Source organism: Stegodyphus dumicola, chromosome 12, assembly GCF_044657685.1.
Source record: "Stegodyphus dumicola isolate Sdum_Otavi_A_Nest chromosome 12, ASM4465768v1".
NCBI lineage: Eukaryota > Metazoa > Arthropoda > Arachnida > Araneae > Eresidae > Stegodyphus > Stegodyphus dumicola.
This window is the reverse complement of record NC_140779.1, coordinates 64315793-64338995: the sequence shown is the minus strand read 5'-3', so window position 1 is coordinate 64338995 and position 23203 is coordinate 64315793. Positions and strand designations below refer to the sequence as shown.

Genomic DNA, 23203 nt, shown 5'->3' with positions numbered 1-23203 from the left:
GATTTTTACATAAAAACGCGTTTTTCTCCAAACGTGATTTTTTTATACTCGATGTACCTTTTCTCAGGAACTACTGCTCACAGGTATCTAAACTTTTTATGCCTTATTTATTAGCTTCCCGAATATTTACTGAAATGAGCTTTTTGTAATAAACTTGGAAAAAAAAAAATTAATTTTTTTTTTGTGTGAGAAAAGTGCTAAATTTTACTATGCCTAATAAAATATCCTGTAATTTACTCTCAAATTCAAAATGTTTCAAAATCTCATTTCAGTATAATCATATAGGTATACTTTAATTACAGAAAAAATTTCAAGCTTGTATCTACAGCAGATTTTGAGAAACGGTGCATCGAAAATGGCCAATTTAACATTGTCAGTATAGTGGTTTCTGATACCCCTTAACTTTTAGTTGTGCCTCCGTTTATTTCAGTTTTAACTTTTTGTATACTAAAAAGGTCTAGACTTCTACTTTAGTTCGAGATGGTTAGCGAAACACAGGAAGATGATTCCGATGATTAACTAAGGATTCTTCGAAGTTCATGAAAATAACAAAAGAGCACTTAAAAAATAGATTTAACCTTTCAAACTCAGGTTGGGGTAATAATCCTCATTAAAAGAACGTAGATCAGAAATAGAATTGTAAACCTCTAGTTAAAGCAGCAGCTTTAATATTTCTCTTCTTAATTCTCTGTTATCCAGTCACTTGCTTGAATATTCTGGATGAGTAAAAGGAAAAATTGTACAACTGTGCAGTAAAAGAAAAGGAATAGGAAAAAATGGATGTCATAAAAATAGTTAAATTCTTTTCTACTTTCAGCTAAATCTCTAGTAGCCATTAAGATTAAGGTAAAGTAAAATTTCATATCAGCATCAATTTTGAATAAAAATCTATCGATTTCAAAGCGACTGCCATAAGTCCCTCTTCTTTAGAAAGAAAACAAATACTAGGAATTCTTTGGCTTCTGAGGAAGATGGACTTATCTCAGGTCACCTTCAAAATCGATGAAGTTTTATAGAGAATCTACGTCAATTTTAATCCAAATCTTAGTTTTTATATTGAGAAGATCTTTTTTTCATCTGTACTCAAGTAAGTAATTTAATTTATTTATCTCTTCTTTTAAGACAGATATGAAAATCACTCTAGTTGTAGAGTCATAATATTGTTTAGAGCAGGAAATCTGAAAAATCAGCTATGTCCTCTCCGAGATTGGAACTTCCGACCTTCTAATTGCCAGTAGGATGCGCTTTCAGTTACACTACGAAAGCATGAGGTAAGAAAAGAAAAAAATCCTTACATTCTCCCTCAGTTACGGGTGGCTTTGTATCCGGAAAGGACCCAGTTATCAAACCCTATTGGTGACGAATTATTGTCCGCCACATTTTAGTTTTGGCACCAGTTATATTCTTTTAGAAGTGTCAAGGCAGGAAACATGAAAAATCAGCAGTGCCCTTACAGGAGTTTGAAATATGGACATCCGGTTGATAGCCGGACTAAATTGCTTCTAATTACACTACGAAAGCACCCGGAAGAAAGGGAAAATTTTTCACATAGTTACCTAGTTTATATAATTGGTTTAGAAAGCTTAATTCGGTATTCCAATGTTAGTCTTAAAAGAATGCGTGATTTTAGATACTTTTTTTGTTTTGTTTTAATTACGCAGTTTACACCAAGTGTGAAAGAAGTATACAAAGAATTCTTCCACGTCTTTCAAAGTTCTGTAACTACCATTAACATTACAAAAGATAAAATATCGGTCTCAGTTTATTTATCTCTCCGGCATCCACAATGACAAATGATTAACCCATGGTGAATTGTTATCTGCCAGGCAACAGACTCAGACAAACTTCCTTCTATCCAATATATAATTTCAAACCTTATTTACACAGCTTGTAAAGAACAATTAAGATTCTGCCAGCAGACAACTAAACTCATTACGTGGCCTTTATTAACAATCGGGGAACAGGACCACAAAAAACAAATTTTCTGCTCCAGTTCATGAAAGAAAAAAAAAACATTAATTAAACCTCTAAATGACACGAAAATCGAAGTTTTACTTCCGTGGAAGTGAAAGAAATATTGAGTTGCAGATCGATTCAATTTTTTCCCCATTATTCTTTTTTTGTTGTTCTGTCCACAAAAGAGAGGGGGAAGGATTTTGAATCAATAAGAACTATGAGTCTTTTAGAGGTGGCTATATTAAGCTGAGATGATAAACTTTATGAAAACAACACTCCCGGTTGTACATTAACTTCATATTAATTGACCAATTACTGTATATTAATTAGAAAACTATATTAAGCCGGCTGAAAGCACCTTTTTAATCACGGTACTTAGTACTGTGAAAGTTAATGTGCGCTTATCATAAACAGGCGGCTTCGCTTGCAGTTCGAGAAGCATAATCTTATTTTCTTATAGCTTATAATTTCTTCTGGTTTAATTTCTCGAGCTGCATAATCTCTTCAATATGACATAAAATGGGGTTGGACTAATACTGGCTCCCTTTTAAAGTTGGTTTTCTGTCACTGTATGCACATATGCAAGTATTTGTGCACCACGTTTATTTTTGTTAAAGACTTCTCTTACTTGCGATAAATAATTAATTATTTAATTGATAATTTCTTTGTTTGAAACAGATTCCAAACTAGGAAAAATCCCCATGCTTTCAATGCAGCAACTCTTTGAACAGAATAGATGCTTGAACGGCTAAATTTTACACTTATGTTGTGAGGAATAATCATCGCCTTATTCATGCTCCTGTGATGCAACAAGTTAGCACATCCAGTTACAACAAGTTAGCACAATAGTTCTTGGTTAGAATTCAGACATTTACCTGGCCTTTATTCAAGAAATCTTAGTAGTCTCTACAGTCAATTTTTTGTTGACTGCAGGAAGAAGTAGTCAAACTGGAATCCAAAGGCTCTAACAATATCTGTGACAGGTTTACAAAAAGCTCTATACCAAAACTTGAACTCAGTCGCAAAATTTCTCAAAATAGGATGGATAAATTTATTCAAACCAATTTTAACATTGCTGTAGAACGAATTTGTAAAAATAAAAAACAGCTTTTCATACGTTTCCTGCAAAGCACGTTGACAAATTACCAGCCCGCGGGTTGCATACAACACTTGATTCATTTTCTTACGGCTATCAATAACGAAACAATAATGAAAAGTATGAATTATAATTTATTAATAAAAATTGGAATTCCGCTTCATAGCGAGGCGTATATATAAACTCGCGTACTAAACTCTATTCTTAAAATTGTATCTCTGCAAAAGTATTTTCTCTAACGAAGCTGATAAAGTGTCAGCCAATTAACAGGTGGAATTAACAGAAATTCAGTGCGATTAAACTCTAAAGCAAACACTCAGTGAAGTGGGTTTCCCCGAAATTTACAAATATCTACTTGTATGGTTCACAAAAAACTATATACTTGCATTTACGTGATTTCCATATTCGGTAGTATGTATGAGTGTGAACAACATTTCTCGCTTATGAAAAGAAACAAATAAGTCTCTTATAAGATCCGATAAGTTTATAGACATACATTTGATTTCAAGTAAGCAGCATGTCTTCTGACATCTGAAACCTAGTTGCGGGATAAAAGATTCTTTACTTGGGGAAGAAATAATAGGTATCCATCTACTATTAGAATTTTCCAACGTTCCTCCTATTTTGTAAAAGAAACTACTGTAAGATTTTATATATTTACTCACTTTTTACATACATCATTAAATACGAAAATAGCTTTTTGTATTATTCTTTCAGGCTGTATTGTTATAAGACGATGATTAACTTGGCCATGCGAGGTATTGTGAGTTTGACACGCCTGCTGTAGAACAAAAAACCTGATTATTAGAATGCGTATTAGGCTTCCTTAAATTAAATATCTAAAACATTTCACTCATTTATGTGTAATAATTTGCGAAGATATTTGCAATTATCATGTTCATAGAGCCATTACAACGACGATTGCCCGACTAAATTTATATCCTAAACTAGCAAGTTTTATTTCATAGTTTCATTTGAAATCTGTGTAAAAATTACTGAGATTTGGTTGGTGATGAGTGTTGAAATGTTTTCTGATTCTTTCATACTATCTTCTTGAATTTATCATGAAAAGATATGAAACCTTTTACGAAGCTTTGAAAGTTAACATATAAATTATACGGTAACCATTTACATGAAGATCACGCAGGAATAATGTGATAATTTCTGGCAGTTATTTTAATTACAATTTGACGAACATGTTTGCAATACCATGTAGCAAAATAGTTTGACTATTGTTATATGAACTATTTACTTATTTTCTGAAATATATTTTGGGAACATGTACACTTTTGGAAAATTTCTGTGCTGCAACGATTGGAAAAGAATGCTATGATTTCTTCTATAAACTTAAACATTTCAACAAGGGGAAAAATCAGTAATTATTAGTTATACTTATATTTTTGACATCTAATGCATTTCCATTAATAAAATACTCAAAATTACCTTTTCCGAAAGTTTCATAAGAATTTTCATATGGAAATTTAATGCAATATTCTAATCAGTTTTCAAAATAAAGCATTTTCATTGAATCCCCTATTCATGCCGCTCTTTCGTTTCAGTTCCGCCTTATCTGGGGCTTAAATCATATCACAACAACTAGGAAAATCATCTGTGAAGGAAATGGTTACAAATGCGAGCGGAGAGAATAATGTGAACCATTTATCAGCAACTGATTTCGTCTTCGCAAATGGCAGTTGAATGAAGTGCAACGAGCTTCACAAATGGAAGCTGAATGAACATAAAACTCATTAACCTTAGAAGGCTTAAATCCTACGAAGTAGATTTCTGCTCGTTAAGGTTAATGAATGGTCAGTTCCTCAAAGGTCAAAGAGAAGGGGATTTAGTGACTTAATTTTCACTCCACATTTAAAATTTTCATTAAATTGAGTCTATTGTCAAATTATGTTAAGTATCAAAATTTCATGAGTTTTTTTTTTTTTTTTTTTTTTTTTTTAAATTTTTATGCATTTTTTATTTATTATATGTAATTTACGCCTCAAAACTTTCAAAATTTGAGCCCTTTTTCAAATTGTTTTAAAAGTAACAAATTCCATTGAGATTTCCATATTCTTCTGTTCCAATAACTGTACTGAATTTTTCCAGTACATCAAAAATTTTTGTAAAATGAGTATTTTCCCAAATTACATTTAGTTAACAAAGCACTCGAGAGCTAAAGGGAGCGATGCCTTCATGGAGGGCCTTTCCGAGGAAAACTGCCTGGTATTTACTTTAATTGCGTTAAGAAATTTTATAAGTTGCGTAAATAAAATTTAAGTATTGAAGGTACGTATAAATAAAAAACAGACATTTATTCACTTTTACTGTCGAACTGTTACTTAATTTTGCAATGTATGTAAAAAAGTAAGTAATTAGAATTGCTAGTTAAATAAGTGTTAATAGTAAAAAAAAAAAATCAATGAAATTTTTATTCGTATGGATTTCTTACGTTATGCTATTGAGATTAATCATTTTTATTTGAATATTGTCTAGAACACGTCCCCGCATTCATCGTGGCCTACACAGAAAACATAGCACCATTCTTTGGCAAAGGCCTTGAGAAACTAATGGGTACGAGTTTGTACAGCTCATCTCAGTTTCGATAGAAAACACCCCAGGAGACAGTAAAAAAGGTTTCCTTCTCCGTTTTCCTTCTACTAACTTCTCGAGAGAATTACCAGCTCGACAGTATTTTAAGTATGCCAATGCTGTGATGAAACTATACATTTTGACATATGCATACCTTCTTCAAGATTCGAACTTGGGTTCACCACAATTCGACACCTCTGTCGTCAAGCCAGACAGGGTAGTGATATACTTTCCTTATTGACTCTAATCTCTTATTAGTAATTTTCAATCTCTTATTGCTGTGAGATTATGAAAGTTAAAGTTTTAATAATCTGAGACCTTTTTCGTATGTAGCTGTACGTAAGTTTAATAAAATTTTCATTAGCAGAAGGATTTATCAATATAAAATTTTATAAGCCTGTTATTATGCGTCAACTGCAATCTACACATGACACGTACTGACCAATATATAAAGTCCTCTTTTTTTTTCTAAACGTCTGAGACCCTAAGAACTAAGAATTCTAAAATTTTAAGAACGTCTAAGCATTATCTCATCAGAATAAAATAATCTTACAATTAAAGAAATGACAATCCTAACAATAATAAATCAAGAGTTATCAGTGTTTCTAAACATCTCCATCATCTTCACTAAATATTAAAAGTTTTCTTTATATATTCTTCCATTTATTGCATGAAATTCATTAGAAGCTCAGTTTCTTTGGCAGAAAATTTCACATACATTTATGGAAGCTAATATTATCAAGAATGGTAATCAAAAGCATTAAAATTTAGCTTCCATATTTCACTGACTGATTATACAAGAAACTTAACATTAATTTAGTACATCATTTAAATGTAAAACTAACATGCGAAGAAATTTTATTTCCTACAAAATGATGACTTTTTAACATGAACATGCTAATTATAAAATTTCATAGTTACCCATATCGCTAAGTTATTTTTATGTAATATAAAAAAATATATATATAGAAATCTTTAAATAATAATAAATATAATAATATATTTATAAGTCATAAATATATTTGGGCAAATAAAATATAAGTAAATTCTGAAATTAAAAAAGTAATGTTATATTTCCCAGATTTCCTGATGATGCGGTCAGTTATTTTATTTACTCTTCAGTTAGTTTATCAACGACAAATTCCCAATTGAGGTAAAATTTATGCAGTCGTCAAAACCACCAAAGTATAATTTTATATATACTCAATTCAAGCAATTGTAACAATAACAAGATTAAAAATTCTGTATTTTGTTAACTTGGCTTATTTTATAAGAAAAGTAAATTCAATAATAACGAGTACGTGCTCAGGAATCTTTTGATTTTTACTTCCTTGTACAAAGTGAAAGAAGTATTTTAATCGTGAAAAATTTCGGGTATCATATTTCAACGAATATATCTATTTCTACCGCTCTCGAAACCATTTGAAAGATTTATTTTACATCTGTACGTACGGACAGAATAAAGGGCTGGTTTTCCAAAGAGAATTATAAACTGGATTTAAAAGGGATCCAGAAAAGCTTTTCTTGACTTCTGTACGTACGTATAAATGTAGCTAGAATAACTCAAGAACGAATAGCCGTATAGCGTTTAAATTTTGCATATGGGACCGCTGTGACATGCAGTTGGGCACCTCCCTGTTTCGTTGCAATCGTCTGCACCAGTCGTGTATAAATATATATATATATATATATATTCCCACTCTGTTACTTGGCTCGGTAATCTAGATTTTGTATTCTTATATGTTGGTAAATTGTGTATTTTTGGCTTTAAAAGTGATTGAATTGTGTAGTTTTTATGTTCCGGTTAAGTTTTTCATGCCTTTAATTTATCTGCATCCAATAGTTGTAGAATTATCAACACTTTAAAAGTTTCAGAGGTGAGTTAAGCCCAACGAACCACCATTTGTTTACATTTGAAACTAAGTAGAATAGTTAATTAACTCGGTTTATGCACCTTCGATGACTTTTTGCCGAGTGGGACTAAAAAAAACTTTCAGTTTTGCGCACCGCAAAATCTGCCTTCTTGCCCGCTGGCAGAATCGCTTGTTTTTGCTTAGGAATTCTAACTTTAATTGTAAAAATTGTTTTTAAACTGTTTTAATGTACTTGGTGTTTTATGTATTTCTGTATTTTACAATTTTTAATGAAATATTTTGAGTTTTTATGCATATTTGCTTTACCGTGAATTGAGAACTGAATTAATTGAATGAGAAATATATTTCAAACGAAATTAGGGGAAATAAGTGTAAATGAAATTCAGCAAAGAATGTGTATAATTTAAGAGGCCGTACAGGGACGTCATGTGATGTCCACATCAAATTTTGTATTTAATAATCTAAATAAACACATGCAAAAGAAAGCCTAAGAAAATTCAGAGAATGTTCAGGGAAATTCAGTAAAATGCAGGGAATGGGAAAAGGCGTTTTTAATTATTTCTTTGCTTCTTTTCACTTTGAAATACAGCTAACTTTCTCAGTTAGAAGATAATGGTATCGCATTGATACTACTGATTACTAAGAAAGGCTCGTTTATGGCATTGCAGATCACAACCGGTTATTTTTATAGCTAAATCTTTTTTTTTTTAGCTGCTCAGAAATTAACTTCACCAAAAGATAAACAAATCTTTCCTTTCTTTCTTTCCTATCCTTTCTTTCAAACTAATACCGAAACCAGAAGAATTATGGTTTAGAGATCTTGAAATTTTCTAAAATTAAGTTGCTTGTACCGATTGTATTATCATGTTATAGTGCAAAATCATAAAATTAGATACAAACCTTCACTCATTTACATGTGTTTTTTTATTATGATCATGTAATTAAAAGTATTTTGTTATGTCTGAAAAAATGTTAGTATGTTTGTCTGGATATATCAAATAGATTTCTGAAGTAAGAAATTTGTGCCAAAAAAAAAAAAAAAAAAAAAAAAGGATTAAGATAGTCTAAATTGAAAATACTTACATTACACAAAATATATTATATGTGTATAAGAAAATGGAAGCATACCACATTAAAGAAATTAAATCACATTGAAAGATATTTGAATTATTTTTTTTTAATTTTGAGTATATTTAGCAGTTATCGCATATTCATTCTTTTCATTTCATTCATTTTAATATTTAAAATTTTAAAAAATACGAATTCATTTAAACTCATATTTATTATTTTATGCACATCATTTTTTATTATTTTAACCATTGCTCTGTCTTTCATTTGCTGCAATGACTATCATTCGATTCAATTTATTATTTTAGACATTAACTTCTGAGCGCATGGGTAAAAAATGCGTTGAATATTTTCAATATTTCTTTAAATACATGCAGTAAAATAGAATTAATTTGTAACCCATGGCTTGAATAATAATGAAAAAAATTTCACATTTTTGAAAATTAAAATCATAAAATAAATAAAAAAATCATGAAAATAAATCGTAAAAAATCACTATGAAATAAAGCAATTATGAATTTGATAACTAATGCTAATATTATCAACAGTTCTTCTGTCATTTTATTTAATTTTAATGTATCTACTTAAAACGTTTCACATAAAATCGAAAGTATTTTATGATTGCTTATAATTATTACTCATATTTATTGTGAATAGCTTGAACTTTAATAATACGAATGCAGTACTTCTAATTAAAGTATTCATTATAATTAAGCTGATTTTTATCATTTATCCAGCACTGCATGCATTGCGTTGAGAACACAGAGTATAAATTATGGATATAAAATCTATTCTGAGTGTGGCCGGTAGTTTTAGTGAAAAGCGAAAGCAGTACGTTTAATCGATATAACTTCATTTAAATTGCTTATCTGTAGAACTCAAACATACGTTTTTAATTTAAATTATTGAAGAAGACATTTTTATAGTTGAAAAAGTATTTAATTGAACAAGAACTTCTTTTTAATTCCCACAGTAAAGTGTCTGTAATTGAAGTACTTTCTAAATAAAGTGCATAATTATCAGTATTTATAGAATTAATAAATACTTACTAGAATAATTATTCAATCATAATCAACATTAACGAACATCAGCTACTCTAATATAATTAATATCTCTAAGATAAGTACCTATTACAATAACTACTATGTAGATTAAGTATACACATGACTCCGATATCTTTATGGAAACTGAAAATGCAAAAGTTTACTATTCTCTTGCCTCTACAAAGAGTTTTTATCTGCTTATACATTAATGCTAATTACCGCATTATTTCCGCTGAAACTTTGCAAAAGCTAATTGAGTACTTTTTACTGGTGACTGAATTATACTGGTCAAAAGAATACTGTTCAGTTTGCAACTAAGGTTCTCATTTCCCATTCCTTCTCTCTAGAATAAGTCAAACTGATTTACGTTTCTGTACAATCTGGGCTTCTTATCTACTGATATTACTTGATGAATGAATTGAATGAGATAAAAATTTTATCTCATTTTTGACAGTTGACTATTTAGCTAATAATAAATACAATGTTCATTTTAAAGTTTTTTTCAACACCGATTACATTCACTGAGGGTGTTTAGCAGATATTTCCGAAATTTTAATAAAATTTCTACTTTTAAATCTCATGCCGATATCGCAAAAAAATTGTATAATGGAACTCATAAAAGAGATTAGTGAAAATTGGCATAATATACTTTGTCCTTTTCAAATGCCCCCCAAAACATGTTTCGTACATAAAATGTGAATTTATAAAAATACAACAAAAATACCCTATGTAGTTAATTCGCCCTCATCAATATTTTTCATTGATCGTTCAAAAATATATTGGTTTATAACAAAATAGTATATAATATTAAAATGTGCATACTTATGTTGTTTGTTGCTTAGGAACTAAGTTCAAGATTTAAATTCGATTCACAAGCTCTGGAATTAAATTAGATTCCGAATTCCGTAACAGTATTAGTAAAAACTAATAATACTAAATAAAAGGCGGAATGACTCAATGGCTGTCATGTTTGTAGGCGTGACTCGAAAGATCGTGAGCAAAATATTTAAAGTTAAATGTAGCCATATGTCTACGGTAAAGTTTAATTCCATTTAGACTCAAAATATTTATCTGACATAAACTTATCATTATGAAGCTCAATATTTTTTTTTCAATTTTACGATGAGGAAAGCTAATTCGGGAGAATTATTTCGAGGATTCCTAAGCCTAATTGCACTCCCCTTAAGAAAGATACGTCATTTCTCATTTTAAATTCGAAATCCGACCCGAATAAATACGAAAGCCTTCTCACATATGAAATAAAAATAAAGAAATTAAAAACAATACAAACTAAAATTTTCTCGATCTGTGCTAAGGCTGCGCCTGAGAGTTTTCTCTAGCTGTGCTAATGCTGCATTTTCGTTATATATAAAAACATGCATTGGTACTGAACTAACTTGCACAGTCTAATTACTTTAGTATTAAATGTAGGTTAGTATACTTATAAAATAATCAGGCAACGTCCCATTAACTGTAGATACACTACTTTTATGCAGCGTTATGTGAGAGCTAAAAATAATTTCAACAGCCCTTCTGAGATAAAAAAATATAAAAACCATAATGTAGGACTCAAAACATAAAACATTTTATACCGAAATTCATCTACATTTTAAATGGTAGACTTAAAATTTTGACTTAAAATATTTATCTGACATAAACTTATCATTATGAAGCTCAATTTTTTTTTCAATTTTACGATGAGGAAAGATAATTCGGTAATAAGATTAATAATAAGAAATAATTAATAATAAGAAAGTACATCTCGAATGCTAAATAAACTACACGTTTACTAACACTGCAGTTTTTGGGAACAAGATTTTTTTAATGTATCTAACAATGATTTTTTGTATTATCTTACAATACAAAAAATCATTGTAAGATTATGTTTCTGGTTATATCATTGTAAGATTATCTTATAGTGATTTTTTTTATTTTAATGTATATTACAATGATTTTTTTAATGTAATCAACAATGATAATATAAGATATTATCGATGTTGATTGCATTACTGAATCCACTTCTGATTGAATTATAATGAATATTTCATTACTGAATATTACCACCACTAAATAAAAATAATAATTACATTACTAAATATTATCACCACTAAAATTTCAGAAAAATTATTTTCAAAGCTGAAAATGTAAAACATTCTTTATCGAAGCTCAGTTTATCTTGAATAATTCTATAAGTGTAATTTTTACAAACCAGAATTTTTAGCACATGATTATTACCAGCGCTGACTGATAAAAAAATCAAGAAAGCTGTTTTCGGGAGCTTTTTTATCGAAATTCAGCTACATCTTGAAAAATCCTATGCTTGCAAGATTGCACTACTAAACAATTCAATGCTGATTGATAAAAGGTCAGAAAAGAAGTTCCACAGAAAAGAAGTTGAATAGACAAATTTCTTTATCGAAACTAATTTAAATCTGGAAAATTTTATGACTGTAATTTTTACAAATTAGAAATCTTAATATACGAAAATGATCATTTCTGATTGAATCAAACATCCTTGAGATTAAAACGGATCCCTCTTCCTTATTCTATTCTTTCCGTTATATGGTTTTGATGTCGCTCATAAAAATCAGAAAAAAAAAATCACGCAGTTATGTGTTAGTTAAATTTTAATTTTAAATAATGAAATTTAAAATATAGAAAAAATTTCTTTCCTTTCCTCCTTTTTTTTGCTCCTAGTATGAGTATTTTTATGCTCTTAGTATGAGGAGTTTAAAAAAGTGAAACTTGTTAAATAAAGAACAGAAAACTGTCATATTTTAAATTTGAAAGTGGAAATCTGTGATATAGAAGCTAAAATCTTCATATTGTTTGAAGTTATTTGGTCTATTATGTAAAATTTACTTTGTAAAAGCAGCATTAGATTAAAAAAGCATGTACGGGAGAGGTTATACAACTGTCCACCAATTTACAGCATGAATTCTTCAATAGCTATTAGCTTTAAATATGGTTAAATTTCAATACTGCTGAACACATTCGTTTTATAAGTATTAATAAAAGTAAAACAATCCTCAGTTGCGATATCATGCAGTTGATCTGTAATTTTTTTTCAGAGAAATGTAACTTCAGACATCTCAAATTTCCTATATATGAAATTAAGCGGGTCGTTTATTCGTCTTTCTGAAGGCCAAGTAAAATTAAGCTAATTATTAATTTATTAACATTAATTTAATTTCTTTATCAATTTAAACTATATAAAATGTGAAGACAATATATAATTTAGAAAGCTTTTCAATGAGATTATACTATTATTTTTTAATTAATTTACAGAAGTATGTAACGAAGGCTCTACAATGTTTAACAATAAATGAACATAAATAAAGTGAGCGTTTTGATTTTTACCCAAACAAAAAATAATTTGCTTGTTTAATTTTAATAAATTTAAAAATAATTATGTATTTAACTTTAAAGCATATTTAAAGAAGAAATATTTTTTAACTTAAATTCAAAGATAAATAGGTTATATTTAAAAAAATTAAGACAATTTTATTTTTTAATTCGTCAAAAAAGTGTGTTTCATGTTTAGTTTTATATGTGTTTTGTATTTAATATATAAAAAGAAGATTCAATAAGAAAATACACTTTCAAGAAGCTTTTAGATTAATGCAAATATGTATAACATGCAGACTGTTTTATAATGTTTAATACAAATACACAGACGGTGGCTATGCTTTCGTCAGGTAAAAAGTTATTTCTTTGTTAAATTTCGATAAAGTAATTATAGGTTTAGTTCTAACATGTAAAGAAGTAAAAATAATAGTCTCATTCTATTTCAACTAAAATAAAAATAGGTAATAACAGCGCAATTAAGATAATTCCTTGTCCTAATTTGGTAAAAAAAAAAAAAAAAAAAAAAAAAAAAAAAAAAAAAAAAAGGTGTTCTTTATTTGGTTTTACAGAAGTTAAGATGATTAATCATTTTTTTTAATCATGTTTACTTCTACAACTTTCTATAGAGCTTTATAAAGAAAGTTTTGTAGAAAAAAGTACAAAACATTTCTCTCACTTGCATTACAGCAAAAGCCTGTTTATAAAAAAATACAATAATTTGTGAAAATATGCAGTATAAGGAGATCCAGTCATTCAAATTTCTCGAATATTAGAACAGATTGTGGTGCCATAATTTTTTTAATAATTTGTGTTACTCTTTATTTCTAAAAGATAAAGATAAAATATTCTGCGTACAATTAAGGAATATGTACACAAATCCTTTCATAATAATCAACCCTTCATTAATGTTTTCATAGATCTAAGTGTGTCAGAGGAAAGAAAATGCTTCATAACGATGTTCATCTTACTCATTCCGCATAAATTATAACGAGAAAATATTTATCTCGTACTTGAATCTATGAACTTATCTCGAAACGAGCGAGCATAATAAATCTTACCTCCGCAGCATCAGCAACAAGTGAATTCTACAACTCTCCGCAACGGTAGCACAACTCATAAAACACCAAATCCAAAGCGAAGGCCTCCACTATCCAAACACCATTTTCACCTCGCAGAAGCCTCAGGAAAAAGATAATAATTCACCACAACAAATTTTTTTTTCCTGAAGCAATTACATCATATCATTCCAAGTCTCATATTCACAGTAGAAAACGAGTAACTCCAACGGCCCAGGATATTTTATCCCAACTTGCTCTTCGTCGCTTCCCAGGACCGCATCCCGACACGAGTGAAGGAAGGAATGGGCCTCAGCGCGCGAGAGCGCCGGCAACTCTCGTGGTATCCCCCCCCCCTGCGCCCTCTGGAGGCCATCGCTCGCCTGATAGAAATCAATCAATACGCTACGCCCCCCTTCACCCGCTACGCTTACTGGTCTCCTGACACCACTGTGTCATGTATATCGGCACTGTTATGGACGAGATGACACGGAGGTGGCACCTCTCCCAGGTGAAAATATCTGCTTGTGTCATAACACTCCGTGGAGGATTGATGTAGTGGAAAGTGGAACAAAATGAAAAAATATTTACTTCTGCCTATTATACTAGTTGTTGAAGCAATCATCAGCTAATCGTTCGTATTTCGTTGAAATATCACTTCAAAAAAATACATACTTATGTGATCGAAATGACGGATTTTTTTAGGACGTTTTATTGGGAAGCATGGAAGGATGAAACCTTGAAGAGAACGTATGTACATGCGTCTCTTTGGGTAAAATATTTGCTGTTTCCCATTACTGAAAATCATTCAAAAGAGCAATTATTTGACCGAGAGATTTAAAATACAACTATTTTTCCGAGAGATTAAAATGCTAAATAAGTCTACTCAGTTCCGTTAATAACTATAGTAATTCAGCATATAAAATTTGGCTGAAAAGGAACCTTATTCTTTTGCAGATTCTTTAACACACTGCATCGATTTTGAGAGCTATCAGACATATGACATTTTTCTTCAACTGAAAAGAAAATAATAATTATAATAATAATAATCTGAAAGATTTTAGATTTTAAATACGTCCAAAGGGGCGTTTTTTAACATTTTGCGTGTTACCTTTATTTACTAAATATCATGTTCTTCGCCCTTAAACCATAAAACTAAGTTCAAGAACGATATAATTTTAAAATGAGTATATCTTTAGAATTTCCGATACACAATCTCGCGCGCTGGAGATAGAAATGTTTATTTTTGGTACAGTTTTGCCATTGCTCGCTTTGACATTGTGGAGTTTCTTAATCGAAAATTCGTTCAAGGTTTACAAAATATAAAATAGATAATAAAACAAATTTCAAATTTGGGCTTCCAAGTGCCAATAAGCGGTTGGAGACGTACGTTATTCAACATTTGATGGCTCTAGGTACCATTGTTTTATCACAATCCGAGAAATATACATACATTTATGCCGATTCTTAATTATTCAATTTCTTTAAATATAATACAGGGCTCTAATATTTGGTGGCAACAATTTGAAAAGTAAACCGACATTTATAGCGAACCAACGCAAAATGCCAAAACGAAATTAATAGTCCTTCTGGACAAAACTGCCTCTTTGGACTAATACTAGTAATTATTATTGTTACTTGCTGTTTTAAGTAGGGTTAAGAGACGTTAAATTATATAACTAGCAGGAGAAGTGACGAAAGAGGAATATTTTTAGTGACATGCAGGTATTTTAGAATAAAATGAAGTATTTTTTTTAAATCTTTAGTAGGTACATCTTGGCATTATCAGTATATTTACAACAGAACTACTGAGTGTTTTTTTTCTCCTTGCTGTTGTTGGTTTTGTTTTTGAGTACGTTTTTTATCCAAATTCTTTGATTTCGTATTTGCTTTTATTGTTTCATGTCAATTTTCATTTGACACCCTAATTAAAAATCTTTGAGGCTTTTTTACCACTGAAAATAATTTTTCATAAAATATTCTGGATTCGCGTTTCTAAGGTATAGTAATCCTAGCTATAGGGAATCAGATCTGTTCGATTGCTTTCGAAATTTATATGGTTTGATTCAAAATCTATACCAAATTGAAACTGTTTTTTTTTTATTTAACTTTAAATTTCACCTTAGAATGCTTCTTTTCCAATTTTTTTCCAATACTTGTTTCTTTTCCAATTACAGCATTAAATTCCAGTTACAGCATTAAAAATGAACTTTTTACATACACTTCATTCATAATTGTTATTTAGAAGAGGTCTAATGTTCAAATGAAGACATGCAGAGAATATATCTATGGAAAAATACATTAATAAAATCTTAAATTTTTTTAGACTATCTATCTTCACAAAAATCTGGTATATGTTATTTTTTATAAAAAATTTCGTGCGTATTTTATGGTAAGTAATTCTATAAATTACTTACTACACAGCAGTTTCAATGATAGGTTTTATATTCATATCCAAGTCATCAATGGGTCGGCTCCTTCGTTAAGCCACCTCCAGTATTTTCTTATTATTGGCAATAGGCACTATCTGTTGACGGTTTAGTATACTACATGAAGCTTGAAAATTGCCATTTTGACAGGGAACTGATCCACGCTCAAGCAAGGTTTCTTTACAAGAAAGACTTTTGTACTTTTTTTCTAATTTATCAATGTAGAGAAATTATAGATATCGGTGAGAAGTTAACGTGTTACTAATAACATATAAAACTGCGTTCAATCGGCGTTATTTTTCTATTTTAACAATGGTTGTTTACTTTAATCACGGGCATATTACATACCGCCTGCCAGTTGCCTTCAATGAGCCAGCCTGCGTTACTATGAATGGGCTGTTGGCACAACCATAGAAACCATATCGAGACTAATATTTTGTAACTTTTTTGAGTTGAAGAATAAAATGTATATCAATTGCATCAATGAAACATTATTACATCCCCGAAATATTACTACCTGAATGAAACGGATACATTTCTAAGACATATGCGGACAGAAAGGAAATTAGAAGTTGTCACCCAGTTCCATACAGCAAGATTGTTTGGGAAAGCATATGGACGAGCAGCAAAAGTAGCGACGTCAGTGAATGTTTTGCTGAAACAGGAGTTTGGCCAGTTAACAAAGATGTATTTCAAGACTCTCATTTTGTTGCAGCAGCGAAGATTGAAACAAATGATGTTCCTGGTGCAGAAGTTCCTGACACAAGCCTAACAGCTCCTATAAGTGGAATGTTACATGACATGCAGGCTCCAGGAAGAAAAATCTGTTGCAACCACCAGTGCAATAGAATCCGAACAGCTTCCAGATGGTGCATCAACATTGTTGTCAAAAGTTAAAATTTCTTTGGATGAAAAAGCTAACTTTCATTTCCTTCAGTAAATAGGCGTATAAATTAAAACGAGGATTCTTGATTTTGTGCTATTCGTTGTGATGGCTTCAACGAAGACATGATTCAGTGTCTGTCGTGTAAAATGTGAGTTCACGAGAAGTATGTTAGTGTCAGAAAGGGGATCAAAATATATTATTGCGAAAAATGCAACTGAAAGCATCAAGAACGAATAATTGATGTAGTAATTTGTGTAAGATTTATAGCTTAATATTAATAGTAGGCTTAATAATTAGTTTATGTTATTTGAAAATTTTCAAGTTATGGTTATTGCTCTTTGTTATCATTCTCAAATTCTCATTTTCACCAAACTGTTTCTAATAAACGAAATTCATTGTTATTTCGTAGATTCTTTCGCCAACTTAACATGTTTCGTAGATTATTATGATTATTTTATGATTATAAAGATTAAAATCCAACTCCTGATTTTTTGTGAACAATGCGAAGCTATCGATATGTTTCAATATATTTTCAGCAATCTGTGTTAGTTTCAAACCAGCATTTTATATTAACGAATCACGCTCAAAATAGTTTTAAACATTTTATTGATTTGTATTAAAATGATAGTGTATTAAAAAGAAAACAGCTGCCGACTCATTCATAGAAACTCCACGGCTCAATGAAGGCGACCGGTTTCCTTCATTGGGCCAGTGGCACCTATTTTTAATTTTCTAATATTTACTGAAAATTTCATAATTGTGACGTTTATGCCTAGATATGCGTAGTATGGAAAGTAATATTTACATTAACGTGTACAAAACTGTAAAATTGCCAAATTTGACGATTTTAAGGATCATTTTGTAAAAGTGGCCCATCGATAGAAATGTTCTCCTATATCATCACATTTATATTTTGATTATGTTTACTTACTCACAATATTATAAATAACGTAGATTCATTTTCATACAAAATGTTGTTTTGCTTGCGCTTAGACAGAAGTTTCCTATCCTCAGTAAATTAAAATACTATATTTGCACTTTAAACTAGTGCTACTGGTAGAAGTATAACAATTTACTAACTTTCCTAGAAGGTGTTCCTTCCTTTTAGGCAGAATAGCTGTCATCAGCTTCTTTGTTATATTCAACTAGAAAGCCCGGCGGTCATACGAAACGACCGCTATTCTAGATATTATAAATTGTAATTAAAATGATTTGTGCAAAGGTGTCTGCTGATTTAAACTGAATTACTCAGGGCAGGCGGCGAGGACCCCCCTTTGCTTATTGCCCCACAGGGTTTCACCCTTCTACTCGCTTAATTGCTTAAAGTAGAATGCAATGAAGGAAACCACTGGCGGTATATTTCTTAAGAGCCTACCGCTAGCTCAATAAATAAAGGTGATTTAAATAATAAAATATTAATTCACATGTCAAATATCTCTTTGTAAATTTCTTGTGTAGATCTTTCCATCATTTTGAAGCTCGCCTTGCAGAGGACCTGTACACAACATCTCTTGTGTAGATCTTTCCATCATTTTGAAGCTTGCCTTGCAGAGAACCATCAATTATTTTTAATTTTACGTCCGTTCATTCACGAATTCTTGAACAGGCAACATAAAGTTGACCGTGTCCAAATGCAGGCTCAGGTGAAAATTGCCAACACGCTTAAGCGTTTGACCGTGAGACTTATTGATGGTCATAGCAAAGGCAAGTTTTACAGGAAATTGTCTACGTTTCAATTGAAACGGCAACCCTTTGCCGTGGTAACTTCACTCCATTGGCTAGTACAGTTACGCAAGCAACCAACAAACTATCGGCGACAAACAGACACTTAAGCCGCGTATATATATGGGGTGAAATAACATCCTCTCCTCCGAAACGGCTGGCTCTCGGGCTTAGCGAATCACACCGTTGGATTCCGCAGGTCCGTGGTACGCCATTTTGACCATTCGCGTCTTCTTGGGACTTTAATTAGCCGAGATATTAATTAAAAACTAATTTTCCCCTACGTTTTCCCTACATTTTCCACTTTTTTCTTGGGTTTTCCGTATTAGAGGGATTTGGCTACGTGCCAAATTCTTTTTTCTCGAATATCTACGAAACGGCGCCGAGTTGAAATTCGAGAAGCGTATACTCGGATTCCAAAAAATTCTCCGAATCCGTCGATACCGTTCTCATCTACGTTCGACTTTAATCGGCCGAGATATTAATTATAATTTCCGCGCTCATTTTTCCGAGTGGTAACAATAAACTATCGGCGACACACACTTTAGCCGTTATACTATATAAAAAGATTAGCCAAATGAAGTTTCTTTGAGTATAATCGGAGTAACTGCAGTACCGTCATCCAATATTTTTCGTAACCTGTATTAATTATGGAATGGAAAAGCGCTTCCTACTTTTTTAAATCATTGAAAAGGCAATATTCGGTTGGTCGTTCGACTACTGGACGTCTAATAAAGAAACCTAATTGTAAATAATCTAAATTTCGAATGCCCTTAATGTAGTGAATATCGATTATATTCGCCCCTCGGCAGCAAAGGTTATATACTCGTTGCTACGTGGCATACAAGCGATTATTTGCACCGAAATATGTACTTCATATTAAAATTTACAATACAATTCATATTCATAATATTCGTACCTACATATTCATTAATTATAATTGGAAATATGCAAAACTGATTAATGTTATGAATTAGATGCAATATAAACTTCTCCAAACAAAAATAATAAAACTAAAATAAAGCTATGAGAAGGACACATATTGCTTTCAAATTTTTCAATTTGTTAAGCACTAAATATAATTTTCATTTGAAAGACCAAAAACAAAAATCTTGCTACGGTGAAAATAGGAGAACAGCTGAGAATTTTGTTAGGCCGCCCCTGTAACAAATAAAAGATCTTATGCAACTGGCTGGCTACGCTTACCGTGCTACATGCTGTCTGGGGCTTGGTTTATACGGTCAGAACTGTGAATTTCTCTCTACTTAATTTATTTTTCAGTCCGAAATTATAAACAGTAATAAGCTTTTACGCAATATAATTTACATCCATTATGAAATAATAAATGTAACTTTCTAAAGGCGTCACTTATATTTTTCGTTGTGTATATAAGAAAAATGAAGATATTTACGGCAAAAATAATATGAACGATTAAACAAAAAAACAGTCTTTGACCACAGAAGATTAATAAAATTGATTTAATAAGGATTTCATTCGAGTATTATTAATATGAAAATTTTGATTTTGAACAAAACTCTGTGCCAGATAAAGGTTGCTCTTTTGTCTAGTTTTAAATTCCACATTAGCATAATTCTCTTCTATTTGATAATGCCATAGTTATTTGATAAAAATGAGAATTGCCACTGCCATTTAACATGTAAGATATATTATTTGAAATTTGTATTTAAATTAAAATTATACAGAATTTTTTATTCTCATAAAAAATTTTCAAATAATAGCTCTACTCTAAATTGCCTGCAAACATCAAGTTCTTTACTCGAAATCAGTATCAATTTTAGTTTCTTTTTCTTAAATAAGCAGATATTTGCATCCTATTTGGCTGCAAAGGGACTATTTAATGCAATCCTTTTCTTAAATTATTTTCTTAATATATGACTGCATCAAATAGAAAGCATATATTTAGTAAATTTCTGGCTAAGTTCCAGTTAAGAATTAAAAAAAAATTCATCTACCCATTTAACAAATGAGATAAATTTGAGAATAATAAAAACATAATAAAAAGTTTAAGCCATATATCAAACTTGCTTTGTTTGTCGCTCTCTTTTTAAGAATGGTATTTTCAGAATACTTCTGTATCATATATTATATCTAATAGTTTATTTTTCTGCACTAGAATGACTTATGCAGCTGCTCCTATGAGACAATGATACCAAATGCAAACATTTATAGATTTTTTTTATATTTCTATTAAACAGGGAAACATTAACTAATTTTTTCTGAAATAATGAAGATCCCAAGAAATTCTCCAAACATATTGAATGTGAAATATCCACAGACTGACTATACAAACCCATTATTAAACAAAATCAGATTTGAAACTTTGTACGGCTATTTTTAGTTTCATAATAGTTCTTTTTATTATTGAATAAGCTTTCGTTTAATTTCATATTTTCCACATACAATTTCCTGCCAGAAGGGAGTTTTCAGGATCGTGTTTTATATAAAGAGAGGTAGAACAAGTATTTAAGTTGAAGTGTTCGTCACTTCGATAGAACAGTTTAGAACTTCGTAAGTAGGGCGTATTCTGCCTTCTAGCCATATCCTTGCTTTAAGCTAATCTTACTACATTCGGCTGTATGGTTACCTGCCTGATAGTATTCGGAGGTGAGTTTGAATAAAGGAAAACACTGTTAGTTATTTCTGTGCAGCTTTCGGCTGGTTTTTAGTTTAGTTAGCATTAGATTAAATTCTTATATTCTATCTTAAGTTAAAGGCCGAAGTGGAGGCTTCTTCAATCCAGAGAGGGGCCATTTGTGAATGAGATAAAAGATAAATCTTGACTGCCCTGCCCCGTGAACTAAGCACATTACAAGTCCACTCCCCCTTTGGGCACTTCGGGGAGGTACAGCCTCCACTATTACCCTTCCAGGGGAGCAGCGCACCACCTGGATACGATACCAGGCAGCACTGGTCGTCAATTGCTCCTGCCAGTCGCATGGGCGAGCCCGTCGCAGAGGGCCGTTACCCTGCTACGGATCCAACCGCTCAGGACATGCCAGACTCCGAGGCCGGTCAATAGGTGACCTTTCCCAGAGCCTTCAAAACCACCAAGTTCATAAATTTTATACCCGCGTCGCCGCCAAAACTGCCTAGGTACAGATCCTAGCCAGTAGCTTTGCAGATTTCTCTACGTCGACCCCCGGGGGCATCTGTGAATAGTTTGAGCTGAATAAAAGGTTAATTAAGGGTAATTTAACCCTTCTTTGGACTTGTTATTGAAGCATTAGAACCTATAAATTAATCGCTAACAGTTCTTAAGCATTCTAGCTGCCTTAAGACTACAGATTTAGCTAGAAAATTATAACTTAAAAAACAATGATAACTAATCACATGCTTTTCAAACTTTGCAATGAATTATCTGTCTGAGTTTTGCAAAAGATTAATAATGGATTTCGTAAGACATAGAAAAGAAAGGAATAGTGCAGAAAGTTCCAGGATAAAAAATAAATATTTTTCACAAGAAATTCCAAATTCTCATGCAATAAGATATATACAATTTCATTTTAATTCAGAGGAGGTATATTTATCATATGTTTCATAAGAAAATTGTTACAACTAAATCTTTATTCAAAAATTTAAGCAAATCCGGAAGTTTTCATTAGAGTTTCTTAAATTTATGGCAAAGAAAATGTAAGGATTTTTAAAGTAATGTTTACAGTCATTTAATGATCTATTGCTAAACAGAAAATAAAATCTTGAATATTCCATAGATAATTAGTACTTCGCAGAATTTTATGGAAAATTAAGATTTTTACGATTGCTTAATGTTTGCAAAGCCCACGTTGAAATTCGTCGATGTACAATATTGACTACCATTTATATTATTAAGACATACAGACACAAAAGTGAAAACAAACAGACTTTCTCAAATAACACATGAAGCTCTTTATTAAACAGCCAGCAAGCCTGTAGCCAAAAAGGATAAGATCACTTTGCTCTCCCAGTGTTTCCTGGTTCAGTCTCTGAAGCAAAAAGGCCTAGGTGTTCTTTTTCGTAGCTTTGCTGATGTTTACAGTTTTTCTAATTTTCATAGCTTGCTGATGTAAACAGGACAAATTATTTCCAAAATACTATCCACAAATGGTAATTCAGGTAATAGATACATAAATTAGTGTAATG

General features: G+C 31.0%; 1 protein-coding gene across 2 annotated transcripts in view; it reads right to left on the bottom strand.

Annotated features, from left to right (window-relative positions):
- The window catches only part of Ddr (discoidin domain-containing receptor 2), a 933786-nt gene that overhangs the window by 482731 nt on the left and 427852 nt on the right, over positions 1-23203 (bottom strand). Inside the window, exon 1 of one of the 2 annotated variants that reach the window (XM_085806492.1) lies at positions 14030-14341. The exons of the other annotated variant lie outside the window; for it this stretch is intronic. The gene's annotated coding sequence lies outside the window, so the exon portion shown is untranslated. Of the gene's footprint in view, positions 1-14029; positions 14342-23203 lie in introns of those variants that run through there. 2 annotated transcript variants of the gene reach the window in all.